At 43.2% G+C, this 15,551-nt stretch overlaps 1 long non-coding RNA gene across 1 annotated transcript in view; it reads left to right on the top strand.

The window, feature by feature from the left end:
• LOC144668579 (uncharacterized) overlaps window positions 1–15,551 on the top strand; it is a 181,306-nt gene that overhangs the window by 123,771 nt on the left and 41,984 nt on the right. The window lies entirely within an intron of this gene.

The following is a 15,551-nucleotide window of genomic DNA, read 5'->3' as shown; positions in this document are numbered from 1 at the left end:
TGACATGTCCCCCCTCATGTACCAGAGTCACATGAGGTGGGGGGGGGCATGTTTCATTACATTTTTATTTTCTTTATATTTTTACATCAAACTTGTCTCTGTTATTTTAGCAGAGGCTTTAGTTTAAGTCAAATTGACTGGTTATATGCCCGCGTTAAAACAGTGGCAAGAGCAGCTCCTTGCGAGGTTGATCCATATTTGATGATATTACTAATTTCTACCCTTAAACAATGAAGAATTTTGAATGGGGGGGAAGAAGGGAGGGATTGTGGATTGTGGTGCAGTCGGTAGTGTCCCTACCTCTGAGCCAGAAGTTCTGGTTTTGAATCCCACTCCAGAGCTTAATGACCATGGACGATGAGTTCATAACGTGGCCAAACAGGTTGGTTATCAGTTTGTAAATTCTTCCATCATGCCTGCAGTAACAGCAGGAGAGTCTACTGGTCAGCTTGCTTGATGCAGAGTGGTGCCACTCAGTGACCTTTTCCAAAGAAATGTAAGCTATGGAAACAGACATAAGCATGTGCTTCACCTCATGCATCACAGGGGAAGCCTTTCTGAGCCTAAGTATGTAAGAAGGGAGGGCTTATATCCCCAAAGTCTGTATATCACCAGAATATGAAGCTGAAGGTTGCCAATTTTAACACAAAATCTTGGCGCAACGCACCTTCTGAAATAGGCCTTCAACTCTGCCACCTCTACTATGAGCGTTCAATGGGAAATGCAATGGATCCAATGTTGCAGGTTTAGCCACATGTAGAGAAATCCTTCGGTGAAGCATCAGGATGGGTTTTACCAGCCCTTTGAGAATAGGGCGGAGGGTGGGAGGGCGGGTGCCCTGTAAAACGGTGAGGGAATGCAGGGGTCGAGTGCATGTTGTCTTCCAGCTGCCTTGCCATCTTGCTAGTGTTGGGGGAATGTGGTGGATGGCCCGGATGCCAATTGAGCCACTTAGGTGGCCAATCAAGGGCCTCTTCTAATGCCGCTGGCATTTTACCAGCTGCGGGGGGTGGCAGGAGGTGGGGGGGGTGGGACGGGCCGTGAACCCTCCACCAAGTGGGAAAACTGTCAAGTGAACCTTGGTGGCCTCCCAGCAGGCTCGGTTCGGGGTGAGGAGTGGGCAGGGTGTCCTAGGTGGGTACTCTTCAGCCTAGGGGTGGGTGGCTATCCTTAAGGCACGGTAGCCTCAACGGCAGCCAATGAGTTGCTTTCAGCTGACAATTAATCCCATTGACACTGCTGTAAAAGCAAAATTCAGCCCTTTATACGCACGTGAAAAATTGAAATGGCCTGAAGCTTGCTGTACAGGGACATCCAAATATGAAGTGGGCCACGTTTGCATGTTCAGGAATAAATCTACCAGGGGTGGGATTTTCCGGCCCCGCCCACCGCTGGAATCATCTGGTCTTCCGAAAGTCGATGGACTTTTGTCTGGGTCGCCAAATCTCCCTCGGCTGGTCCAGCCACGACGGGCCTGGATAATCCTGGCTTATTTTTCCGACTGCAGGCCATCGTCTGTTTCTTTCTCTATAGAAGCTGTCTGACCTGCTGAACCTTTCCTGCATTTTCCGTTTTTATTTCAGATTTCCAGCATTCGCAGCATTCTGCTTGGCAATTATTTAGCTTTGTCCAGCGTCAGACCAGCCTTACTCAAAAACTTATAATACAAAGCAGCTACAATTATTAGCACCAAAAATGCTCCATACTAAATTCCACCTTAATAATAGCATTCTTCTAATTGGGGGACTTTGTAAGATGGCATATCTTATTGCCCGGAACAGCATGGTGTTGCCATCTTTTATCAGGTCAGTAAATAAAATAATTGAGAACTTACTTTTACCAACATTCTTCTGAATTAGGAAAGTCATTTAAGACAGTTTCTACAAACTCACGGGCATGACTTAAAGGTACTTGGTGAGAGTTCTATGAATGCACACTCTTTAACGTGGTTATGCTTTTGGAAACCAATTTTTTTTTAGACTGAAGAGCTGTTAATATGACAGGATCTATATGTTTGAGTTGTTTTTAACGAGGCCACAAAATAAACACAGATGGGGAAGGCTATTGGACTCATCTAAACTCAGTCATCCAGAAAGCTCTCTCATCACATCATCCAACTGCTCTTAAATAATTTCAGGACCTCTACCAGGAATCCAATGTGTCCGGCATGAAGAGCTCCCTGACATCAGTTCTAAATTTGTTTAAATTGTGTGATTGCGATTCTAAACACATTGTTCTACTCTTTATTTTGTGGTTATTTACCTATCTTTTGCATTGCTTGCTACATTGGTATCTCTATAAAGCCTCCCCCACCAGCAGCCCCCACCTCCCAGTTGCCTCATTTCAAGCATGAATAAGCCCATGGGGACCAATTTAAACCTGCTAAAACTGGTGTTAACTGGGCAGTGATGGTCTCAAAGCCCAATTGTTAGCCCTACAGCCTCATTAACCCCAATAACTGCTCCAATGCAACTTCTACAGAGGCTTAATGTTGGGCGGTCATAGCTGTAGGCCCTTTTAATATGCAAGTCAGAGTCCCATGATGTACATAGATCCGTTTTGCCATTGATCTGATCAATGCCTGGTTTGTGGTTTGTCAGAACAGTTCCACTAGCGATGGAGCAAGGCCCTGGAAAGGTCAGTTATAAATTATTTCTGTGAGGCCTGAAGGAACAGAAATTCTCCTCCGGTTCCCCCAGAAATACTGTGGATCACTGCCCATCCCACATCTCCTGCACCATGGCTTTGCCTCCTCCACCACCCAGCCCAGGGCCTTCATGCAGCTGCCACTGGAGTCCCATTCCTGCTGTCCAAAACTGGCAAGCTGCCTCATTCTACAGCTCATTCCAGATTCAAATGAGGCAATGGGCTCAAAATAGCGACAAGCTCCTCACTGCCAAAATGAGTGGCAGGCTGACACAGTCTGCTGGTTGACCGTCCGTCCAAATGCCAATCAAAAAATACTCTGACATGAAAAACCGGTCTTGTGGCCCTTCTCTGAACTGCCTTCAGGGCTTAGTGGCCCTTAGTAGAACTGGGAGCTGTGTGCTTTTTATACTTTGAGCATGATTTTACCCAATGTTTTGCCGATATAGTTCAGAATTCTATTTTCTTTGTGACTCCTGGTTAGTAGTGATTGAACATGCGGAGCGTCGTATCTACTAAAACCCCTCGTGTCTTTGAATTTAATCATTAGCTAGTTCAACGCAATTGGTGGATCATTTGCCACCCATTTTTCTTCCTATGTGCAGTACTCTGCATTAGCTCATGTTGAATTTCATCTGCCATTGATTTTCTTAAATGCAGTGAGTAGCTGTGTCCTGGAATTCGCAGTGGGATAGTAACCTTCAGAAGGGAACTGGGGATAAATACTTGAAAAAGAAACATTTGCAGGGCTATGTGGAAAGAATAGGGCAGTGGGACTAATTACATAGCTCATTCAAAGAGACAACACATATGATGGGCTGAACAGTCTCCTTTTGTTCTGTATCATTCTTCGATTCTATTGATCTGCCCACTTATGCCTTTTTCTTGAAGATGTCTCCACTGATTCAACTGCCCTTCCAAGTTTGGTACTATTTGTGAACAAGGTAAATGTGCATTCAGATTCTGAATCCAATGCTCTGATATGAACTGTGGCGAGTTGCGTAGTTTGCAGGAGGAGTGGGGCAAAGTTTAGTTTTGGTTTTAATTCCACACTGTGATTTTTTTTTCCCAACAGGATCCCTGCCTGTAAGCCACTCACGATCCTGACTTGGAAATATATTACCGTTCCTTCACTGTGGCTAGGTCAAAATCCTGGAACTCCCTTCCTTACAGCACCTACACCACAAGAAGGCAGCTTACCACCACCATCTCAAGGGTAGTTAGGAATGGGCAATAAATGCTGGCCTAGCCAGCAAATTAAATGTAAATTAATTTACATCATGTAAATGAATTTTAAAAAGCCACCCTGATCACATGGCTTGGTCCCTGCTGGATAAGAAACACCATGGGGGAGCCTGCAGCAGTAGGAGAAGGTAAGACACCTGCATTAGAGGGTGCATGGGGTGGGTAGGGGGAATCAGGTCCAAGGACAGCCTGACCCCTAATCTAGGCAGCATTCCTGATCCACCCGGGCCACACGGAGCTCTGTAAAGGTGCTTACCTTCACCCTGAAATAAACGGGTTAAATCTGAAGCTCCCAGCCTGCCCCTTTGACCCTGGAAGTGGGTGGGTTGGGGTTGGGTTTGAGACCTTTCAAAATGTTTACCATCTGAGTCGACCCCACCTCACCTGTTTTGGGAGGTTGGGGCCGGGGTGAGGGGTGGTGGGGTTTCGCATTCACATGCTGTGCTTTTATGCGTGTAAGGCTCCCAGCCCATTTGTTAATTTCTTATAGATTACTCAGTTTTACCCTGAATCCCCATTCAACTTGTATGACTGGAATGGCTGAGATATGAATTCGCTGGCCAATTCGGAGAGCAGTTAAAAGTCAACCACATTGCTGTGGGTTTGGAGTCACCTATGGGCCAGACTGGGTAAGGACAGCAGGCTGACTTCCCTGAAGGACATCAGTGAACCAGATGGGTTTTTTCTGACAGCCTGATGGTTAGACAGTCGCAGTTGATAGCCTTTTTAATCCCAGGTTAATTTAATTAATTAAATTTAGATTTCCCAGTTGCCATGCTGAAATTTTAACTCAAGTCTCCAGATCATAGTTTCTACACCATAACCATCATGATACTGTACCCATAACACAAGCATTTTTTTAATAACACATACATCGAGTCCCTAGGAATGGGGACATTGAGTCTCAATGTGGCATCGTATTCTCTCGTTCCTGGCTGAGGTGCACTATCTCAGATCTAGTGCCCTCTTTGCTCTGGCCTTGGAATGCAATCAGTGAATTTTTCAACCTCGTTTTAAATCCTCACAAATTTGGTCTTTTCAATCTGAGCATGACCTCTCACCTTGCACAGTGAACCATAGACTTTTTGCCTCCAGCTGCACTCTCTCTCTCTCTCTCTCTCTCTCTCAGATCCTGGCAGACAGGCCCATCTGTGAAATTCAGGAACATCTTTTATATGTTAGGAACATCTTGGTTTCCATAGCTCATTGCTATGACAATGTGAATCACATGGGCCTTGTATCCAGGTAGAAATGCTGATTAGCTTTCCTTTAGATCTCAACTTTATTCTATCTTGGAATTAAATAGTGAATGTAAAGTATAGTTACTTACAACCTGACATCCTTAACACCTCCCTGGAACTTGGAGACTAACAATTTGTCTACTGTCATCACAGCTGCTTTTGCCATTGTCTACGGGTGTGCACACCTTACACCTGCTTCCCAGTAAAAGAAACCCAGGTCCCCTTTCATTTTTAACAGTCAAACCATTCAGGCTTGCTGTCAGCAGAATTCAGAACAGGTCACATGACCCCTTCATGCCTCCATTTTACCCTAAATTAAAAAAACAGTCTTAAAGCATAACAATCTTATAAAACCTCACATTTGTAATGGAAAACGTGCTGTAAGTAGGCGATCAGTCTCTAACTGGGATGAGATTAAGACCATTTGAAACATTCCTTCACAGACCCAATTAATGGTGAGTAACGATCTTTTACCTTGTCAGCTAGTTGACTCATCCGTGAGTTTTACCTTCTGTCTTGGGTGCATTTGAAGCCACGTGTTTACTGTATGTTCCATTGTAATGTCCACTGGCGCAGCAGCACATCTGGTTACATCATTGGGTGGAAAGTTAACAAAAATGCCCAGATTCTTCTTTATTCAGATGCTGGAGCAAGAATCCACCCACAACGTCAGCTGTAAAGCAGGTGTTCTGGTGAAGGATTGCACACCTGAAATGCCGATTACTTCTATTTTGTCTTTACAGATGTTGCTGGCCAGCTGGGTCTCACCAGCAGTTTGTTTTCATTACAGATTTCTAATGTCTAGATTATCTTGGCGAGAGGTCTTCATAGCAACATGATTCATGGACTGTTTCTGCCTTTAACCTTTCATAGGCATTATGCTCATTTCCACCACTTAGATATCAACTCTGAAACATTCAAATGTTGATGCAATGTGCTCTTAATGAACCCTCTAAGAAATGCACATAAGCCCAAAAACCTGCAGAGTTTCTCTGCTGTGTGGGGCGTATAAAGTTTCTGATGGTTTCCAGTTGTCACGGCTGAAGTTCAAGTCTTTATTTTCATGCATTAAAACTTTATATATTTTTCTTTTCAAACTGACATTTAACTCAAGGGAGTTTACCCTTTGACCTTCTGGAGCAAAATACCTTTGGTTACACGGAGGTGTCACGAACAGAATGGAAATAAATGAAAGAAGCTAGAAGTATGTGTCTTATGTAATTAGGATATGTGGAAGGCCATTAGCAGCTCCCTGTAAGGTAGCAGGGCATTGATTAACCCAGATGTCATACTATGATTATAGAATTACACAATAGGATTTACACACAAAAAAGTAGTGAGACAGAATCTTGGACTGGTCACATGTAAATCAAATAACTTTAATGGTTAGTGTTCACCAACTAACTATCAGTAACTATATAGTATAGTCACTAATAAATTGAATAAGGAATTCAGAAGAAACTTCTTTACTTAGAGATTGGTCAGAATGTGGAACTTGCTACCGTATGGAATGGTTTAGGTGACTAACTTGGGTGTATTTAGGGAAAACCTAGATTAACATAGGAGAGAGGAGGGAATAGAAAGATATGCTGATGGGGTTAAATGGAATAGGTTGGGAGGAGGCTTGTGTGAATCATAAACACCAACATAGACCAGCTGGGCCAATGGCCTGTTTCTGTCTTCTAAATCCTATCTAGTTCTATGTAATTCTATATTACGTTTAAATGTGGCTATCCTGCACAATTCCACTCAGTTTCTTAAAGAGTAAAGATGGTCAGAGTGATGTTGAAGGCTCACAAAATTCTTACTAAAGTATGTCTAAATTTTTATTGTACCGAACAGATTAGGGATGTAGTGAAACAGAATAAACCCTGTCTTCAAATTATTCATTCATCTATTGCACCTTCCAATGCCCTCTCCCCTTTGGATAACAACACTGATTATAGCATTGAAGCACATTTCCAGCTGTAGATGTCTTCCCTTCTATTGCTCTATAATATGTTATTCTACTAGTTTGTGTCATTTGCCCTTTTTTTGCATCCTTATACTGTTAATGCTTCTGCTCGTTCATTATTAACAATGATAATATATTTTTATGCTATATTTTAATGTGAGGCTATTATCATTAGTTCTTCTCCATAATTCATCCCCAACATGCAGGTTAATGTTATTTTACAGAAGCACACTGTATCAAGTATTTTAAAGTGAATACTGCAAGACTGCTGTTGTTACAACACAGTTTCAACAACAATAATTTTGTTTATTTTGAGCCTTTAAAGTAGTGTTATGAACCTGAGACTTTATAAGACAGTCATATTTTAAACCATCACCTTTAATTCAAGGTAGAATGGAATAGATTGGATAGTGGGATTTGATGTCCTGTGAAAGCTGCCTGGAGACAAGCCCATGTGATCTGGTTGTCATGGGGACAGGGGCCAAGGTCAAAACCTATTGAAAGTAAGGTGCAAGTTTTATCACTATGATAAAAACAAAATACTACAGATGCTGGAAATCTGAAACAAAAATTGGAAATGCTGGAAGAACTCAGCAGGTCTAGCAGCAACTGTGGAAAGAGAAACAGAGTTAACTTTTCAAGCCTGTGTGACTCTTCTTCAGAGCTGAAGAGAAGTGGAAATGTGATGAAATTTATAATGTTTAAGGGGGGTGGGGCAGGTGGAGCTGGATAAGAGGCCAGCGATAGGTGGGAACAAAGGGGGGATTGACAAAGATGTCATGAACTAAAGGACCAAGGGAGTGTTAATGGTAGTGGTTAGTGCAAAAAAAGGTGCTGATAGTGGCGTAAAGGTAAGAAAACAGAATGTGATAAAAGCAGAACAAGGGTAGCATTGTGTAAGAGAACAACTTGGAACAAGTAACAGATGGCCCTTTGGGGTGGGGGGAGGGGGTGGTGGTGGGGAAAAAATGGATGGAAAATAGGGTAGAAGGGTGGGATAAAAAAGGAGATAAAACCACAGATAAATGAATAAAAATAAAAATAAGTGGATAAAAATAAAAAATGAATGTAGAAAAAAGGGGATAAAGAAAGGGTGATGATGAAGGAGAGACTTCATGGTCTGAAGTTGTTGAACTCTATGTTAAGTCCAGAAGGCTGTAAAGTGCCCAATCAGAAGATGAGGTGCTGTTCCTCCAGTTTCCATTGGGCTTCACTGGAACATTGCAGCAGGCCAAGGTCAGACATGTGGGCATGAGAGCAGGATGGTGTGTTGAAATGGCAAGTGAATGGAAGGTCTGGGTCATACTTGCAGACAGACCAGAGGTGTTCCGCAAAGCGGTCACCCAGTCTGTGATTGGTCTCCCCGATGAGACACTTGTCTCGCTTCCTCCTAGTGAAAGGTGTGGCTATGGGTTCCCGCATTGGCCCCAGTTATGCCTGTCTCTTTATGGGGTATGTGGAACATTCCTTGTTCCCAGTCCTACTCAGGCCCCCTCCCACAACTCTTTTTGCGGTACATCGATGATTGTTTTGGTGCCACTTCATGCTCTCATCTGGACCTGGAAAAATTTATCAGTTTTGCTTCCAATTTCCACCCCTCTATCACCTTCACATGGTCCATCTCTGACACTTCCTTCCTCTTCCTTGACCTCTCCGTCTCCATTTCTGATCATAGACTGTCCACCGATATTCATTACAAGCCTACCGACTCCCACAGCTACCTCGACTACAGCTCCTCACACCCTGCATCCTGTAAGGACTCCATCCCATTCTTTCAGTTCCTTTGCCTCCGTCGCCTCTGTTCCGATGATGCCACTTTCCAAAACTGCGCTCCTGACATGTCTTCCTTCTTCCTTTAACCGAGCTTTCCCCCACACTGTGGTTGACAGAGCCCTCAGCCATGTCCAACCCAACTCCCGCTCCTCTGCCCTCACACCTTCCCCTTGTCCTCACTTTTCACCCCACCAGCCTCCCGCATTCAAAGGATCATCCTCCGCCATTTCCGCCAACTCCAGCATGATGCCACCACCAAACACATTTTCCCCTCACCCCCGTCCCGTCAGCATGTCCCTCCGGAACAACCTGGTCCATTCCTCCATCACCCCCAACACCTCATCCCCATCCCACGGTACCTTCCCATGCAATCGCAGAAGGTGCAACATTTGCCCCTTTACCTCCTCCCTCCTCACCGTCCAAGGGCCCAAACGTTCCTTTCAGGCGAAGAAGTGCTTCACTTGCACCTGCTTCAATTTGATTTATTGCAATCGTTGCTCCCAATGCTGTCTCCTCTGCATTGGGTAGATCAAATCAGACAGGATGACTGCTTTGTGGAACACCTCTGGTCTGTCCACAAGCGTGTCACAGACCTTCTGGTTACCTGCCATTTCAACACACCACTCTGCTCTCATGTCCACATGTCCGTCCTTGGCCTGGCTGCAATGTTCCAGTGAAGCCCAACGCAAACTGGAGGAACTGCATCTCATCTTCCGACTAGGCACTTTACAGCCTTCTGGACTTAACATAGAGTTCAACAACTTCAGGTCCTGAACTCTCTCCTCCATCCTCACCCCATTTTTCCTTTTTTATCCCCTTTTTTCTACATTCATTTTTATTTTTATTGTTATTCATTTATCCGTGGTTTTATCCCATTTTTAATCCCCCCTTCAGTCCTATTTTCCATCCTTTTTTTCCTAAACATATTCCTTTTGTTTGCAGAGGACGGGTCCTTCCACATGGATGTATGTCGCTTCTAACAAGTGTAAATGAGCCACGTTACACGTTTGACTGATTAACTTAAATTGGTTGTTACTGTAGCGATTAGCGCATTCAGGATTGTTCTCAAAAGTATTTGTTCTAGTGTGAATGACACCCTGATTTTGGAGTATCGCTGTATTTAACTACAGTATCATGGCAAAGCAAAAGCCTTAAGAACTAACATAATAAATACAATTACAATTTTAATCATAGTAGCCTGATGGGAAAATAACGAGTTTGAATCAGAAGTCAGTTTTACGTCCTGCCCAATTTTATGTTCCATTCATATCAGTAATCTTAATGAAAGGTTGGTGGGTGTTGGTTTGGGGGTAGGGTGCGTAAAACAGGTGTCCTACCAAAGTTCAAACATTCCTGCTGGCTAGGTTAGGTTAATACCAAGGCTATGGCGTGAATGTACCTTGATCGTCTCAAAAAATTTCACATCTCCGTTCTTCCCTCAAAGCATCAAAGTGTAATGAACTATAACTGTCTTAATCAATGTGTCTCATTTCTGTCGTGTTTTCTTGGGTGGTTGAAGAAAAGGTCATGTTGTAAGGTTGCATGTTGTCTCATGAAGAGGTCTAGAGTATATATATATATAGTCCTGACTAGGTGCTATCTTCATGTTGACTTCTACCATGTTCACTCCTACACTCTACAACTCCCATGTGACTCTCAACATCATAATGTGGGCGGTACTATTCCGAGTCCCACATTAATCCATATGGTCCCCAACACCCTAATGCTACACTATAGTACTACCCTAATACTGTAGGTTACCTCAAGGCTCATGACTCAGCTTTCTGGCCAATACACTTCTCTCCTTCCACCACCAACCTTTCCTGTTGTCACACATCCTAATTGTTAATTTCCCCAGTCCTGTGCAGACTGTAGATAGAAGCCCATTCCAGGCATTGTGTTTGAAGGTACTTGTCTCACAGCCAGGAAGCCTCAGTTAATATTTCCCCAATTATATGGCTGGATCTACCATTACTTGAGGTTTTAAATGCTCCTAATGTTTGGTTTTAATCTTAGATATTTAATCTTTCTCTCTTTGATTCTCATTATACTCACTTAGGAATCAAAGTTCAGTAACATCGTAATGTTTACACTATTTGCTTTATCTTTTACAAAATGACCTGACTAAGGCCTGTTCGTTATTTGGACCATATTTAATTTATTAGCCACATGGCTGGATTCTCTGTTTCGCCTAGCTTAGAGACATACATTTTCCCGTAAACTTTCCCTCAAAAATATCTGCAATGCCATCTCAGTGCTCTTCCTCTCTGACAAAGCTTCCAAGTGTTTTTTTTTAACTTGTCCGCTTCCCTTTCTCCTGTTTGTGCTCTGGCACTTGATGGATTATTTAACTAGGATCAGCTGAGGCCTGAGTCACTTGAATGCGTTGTCCAAATTTGCCTCGGTTACCCCCTACTTTTTCTGGCTTCCGACCTATCGTTACATGTGGCTTGGAAATCTATCCAAGCCTCCCCAGTAGCATTTGGAAAGCTGATACAGTTTCCAAGACAGCCCTGAAAAGAGGCCTGAAGTCCTAGGGCAAGGAACTAGCCTTGAAAAGGGATGTGCATAATCCATTTAAAACAAACAGTTTAATGCGTCCATTCAAATGATGGTGAAGGGGATGTAATGTGAACGTATTAGGAAATTGTCTAACTTTCTACCTTGTTTTGCTCTTTTGACCCTGTCAAGAAATGTTTATTTTCTTGGACTGGGAAATAAAGCTGCAGACTTCGAAAAATGACTGAAATGCATGAAAGGCCTGTCTGCAAGAACAGGCAGGGAGCTGGGCATTTTGCTCTCAGGTAGACCTGGCTGGCTGCCCCTGAATGGTCTTTGAAATGTGTTATACTTTCATTGATTATTCCTGTCACTCCCCACATCTCCCTGTGGATGCCGACCATTCTGATACAGATGTTATGAGCCCCTGCCTCCATTACTGCAATGGCAGCCAAAGAGACCTCCATCACGAGTGTGCAGACAAACTGAAAACAGCTTTCAGTCAAAAACTATCAGGCGCGACAAATCACACATCCAAGTGGATCCATGGTTCACACCATGGTGGTACGTCATATTAAAACATGGGCCTGAACTCTACCTTGCGGGCATGCCCGATCGGCGGGAAACAGACTGCCAATTGCGATCACCCCACCCTGACTGCGATTTCACGCTGGCTGGCCAATTAACGGCGCGGGTGAGCGCTGTGAGAGAGAGAGCTCCCGGAAGGCAGACAGTTGCCTCAGGGAGCTGGAGACCTGAAAATGATTAAATAAAGGTTGTAAAAAGCTGAAAAGTTTGTCCACGCATCATAATCAATCGCCTGAAAATGTAACTGATAAAAACGCTGTCCGCAGAAAGTTGTTTTAATTTTATTTCACCCCGCCCTTGGATGAGGTTTTGATGCAAAATGCAAAGGCCCTCTGGCCGATTCACCCGTCTGCCAACTGTAAGGTTGGGCGGGCAACAAAAATATCGGAGTCAATTGCGCTATTAATGGGCTTAACTGCCTTCTTAATTGTTGGCGGGCACGCTTCCAACTTTTGCACGCACCTACCAAGTGAAATGTCACGTGAGTGCACGATGACATTGGCACACTCTCCCGATGTCTTCTTGCGTGATTTTATGCCCGATCGGGTCCGGTGTGCGTCCTCCCACGGGGCGTAAAATTCTGCCCACGAAGTATGAGAAGCATAACTTTTAAAGTAAAGTGCAACATATCACTATCACATTTCTCGTTTTATTTAGAAACTGTGACAGGTGAGCTTAAGTAAACCCATTTAACGATTTTACCCCAGGAAGCTGCCCCTTATCTCAAAAATGTGACCATAACCAAACCCATAAAAGTAAATTTTTCAAACGTCGTAAATCAAACAGGCTGGAGAAAATTACTTTGAGTTTTAATAGGCATGACATTTTTTTACCAGCTTGTTTCTTCATCTGTACCTTTGCTGGAGATAAACCGCTCCTTGAATACTTCATGTGGCTCTCAGAAGCCATCAACTCATCTTAAAACCTTCTCAATTTCAAGCTCATTGGCAAATCACAGTGGAAGAAGGCAACATCTGATGAATTGATACTGAGAGACGACCCTCTGGTGCTCCAATTAGTTCGATTGGCTGCTAACCAGTAGCTGACTTTTCTTGTGAAATGCTAAGACACATTAATTGAAAGACTGTCAACTCAAAATGCAGCCAGTTAGCATTTGGATGGCTCCGCCTAAGAATATCCATCAGCTTTTCATGAATCCTTTAAATTTCTAGTGACTCCAGTGATGACTAACAATTTGCAACTTCTTTCCTTAGAGCACTATTATGAGGTTGCAATGAAGCTCTGTTAAACGGTGCTTAAAATGCACCATCAAATGTCACATTTGGGAGAAAATGGCCAAACTGTGCAGCAGGTCAAGGGTCAAATTAGAATTGTAAATGAACTTGTAGTTCACACATGCAGCCAGAGGAAAAAACTTTGCTGCAAAAGCTGCCTCCAATAAGTTCACAAAAATAACAACTTGTATTCATGTAGTGACATGAATATTGTAAAACGTTCAAAGATATTTCACGGGATTGTAATAAGGCATAACATTGACAAAGAAGAGAATTTAGGGCAGATGGCCAAAGTTTATGGGGAGATGGTGGCGTAGTGGTATTGTCACTGGACTAGTATTCCAGAGACCCATGGTAATGCTCTGGGTCCCGTGTTCAAGTCCCACCACAGCAGATAATGAAATTTGAACTCAATAAAAATACGGAATTGAAAGTCTAATGATGACCATGAAACCGTTGCTGATTGTCGTAAAAACACATCTGGTTCACTAATGCCCTTTAGGGAAGGAAATCTGCTGTCCTTACCTAGTCTGGCCTACATGTGACTCCAGACCCACAGCAATATGGTTGATTCTTAAATGCCCTCTCAACAAGGGCAATTAGAGATGGGCAATAAATGCTGGCTTAGCCAGCAATGCCCACATCCCAGAGATGAATGCAAAAAAAAAAAGTTTGATTGAGGAGGGGGAGACCTTTAAGGAATGAATTCCGGCTTCGGCTCCAGACAGCTGAAGGCACAGCCACTGACAATGGGGGGGAAAGAAGGGGAGTGAATGGACAGGAGGCTGTAGTTAGGAGAGCACAGAATCCTGATGAGGTTTATAGGACTGGAGGAGGTTACATGGATGGAGAGAGTTGAGGGTCAGAATTTTAAAATGGAGGCACTTGAGGTCCAGCTGTGGAGCCAATATAGCTCAATGAACCTCAGGATGATGGCTGGACAGGTATGAGTTAAATGTGCGTGCAGCAGAGTTGTGGACGAGGCACACAAACAGTTGCAGCATTATAGTACTTCAAGATGCCAGCTTCCATCTCATCCAAAAGACAAACGCAACTGATGTGCTGCAAATAAGTTGCCATCCATTCTTTAAAATCTTTAAGCCATCTTGCATTACATTCAAAAACCCCTGAAATCATTCAATGCCTTTAACAGTAAAATATCACAAGAGCATTATCAAACAAAATTCGACAGAGTCCTCAGGCAGAGTTATTTGACAGGTAACCAAAAGCTTGTCAAAGAGGTGAGTTTTAAGAAAGGGAAGTGTAGTGGGATTAAGGTTTTAAGAATAAAACGCTAGACCTTAGGGTCGAGGCAGCTGAAAGCACAGATGCCAATGGAGCAATAAAAATGGGGGTTTCAGAAGAGGCCAGAATAGAATAAATACAGAGATCGCCAAGGGTTCGAGGGCTGGAGGAGGGGCGAGGCTATGGGGAGCAGATGGAGCGTTGGTTTAACATCTCATCCAAAAGGCGGTACCTCTAACTGAGCATGGAGGGAAAGGTAAGGAGCGGCAAGGCCATGGAAGGATTTGAGAAGAAGGACAAATTCTAAATTTAACTGAATATGACCTAAGGTAAACATTAATTTTGCTTTAAAGCTTCTTATGTCAAAACGATCATGCTGACAATGTGAATATATGGTCTGAAGGGAAATTAAGGTACAGCTAGAAAGCTAAGCGGAAACAGTGCATCAGTGACATGGCTTCAGATTAATGAAGCAGAGGCGAACTGACTATTCAGCTGAAGTACCAATTTGGGTAATTTAATACCTGAAGTAGTAATACACTGGGAAATGTGAATCTAAAAATATTCCAGCAATGAGCAATGGTCCGGGGCCCCTCGTTTCAGTAGAGTTAAAACATTTCTCAAAATGTTTTTGAAACAGTCCATTGGCAGCCTTGTAAAAAAATACTCGCATCAAGGGACGAATTATAAGGGAGGCCAGTAACAAGATGATGTGTGTTAGAGTGGCAGTTATGGAAAGCCAGCTATCACTTGAGGTAGAAGAATAATAACAATAAACAGGAGGACTGATTTAACAAGGGAGAGAAAGTGACAGTGGAATAAAAAGTTCAGACTGAGAGCAGACTCAGACCCTTGACAGTTCGGAAGAGGGCAAACTGTGCATTTTTGGAGCGATTCAGCTTGAATCAGCTGAAATGCTGAGAAAGACCAGAGGGAGGACCCGTAAACCAAGAGTCACTTTGCAGTCTGACACCATATAATACCTCTTAAATATTTCTATTTTCCAGTTTACATTGGAACTATCTCATATACGACTGGGCCATTATGACAACTAGGAAGAACTGTGCAGTGAAAATGATTGTGTAATCGTAAACCTTAGAAAGCAATTTAGCTTTAGCTCAAAGT

Source organism: Cetorhinus maximus, chromosome 27 (assembly GCF_964194155.1).
Source record: "Cetorhinus maximus chromosome 27, sCetMax3.hap1.1, whole genome shotgun sequence".
Lineage (NCBI taxonomy): Eukaryota > Metazoa > Chordata > Chondrichthyes > Lamniformes > Cetorhinidae > Cetorhinus > Cetorhinus maximus.
This window is presented reverse-complemented; position numbering and strand designations above follow the sequence as displayed.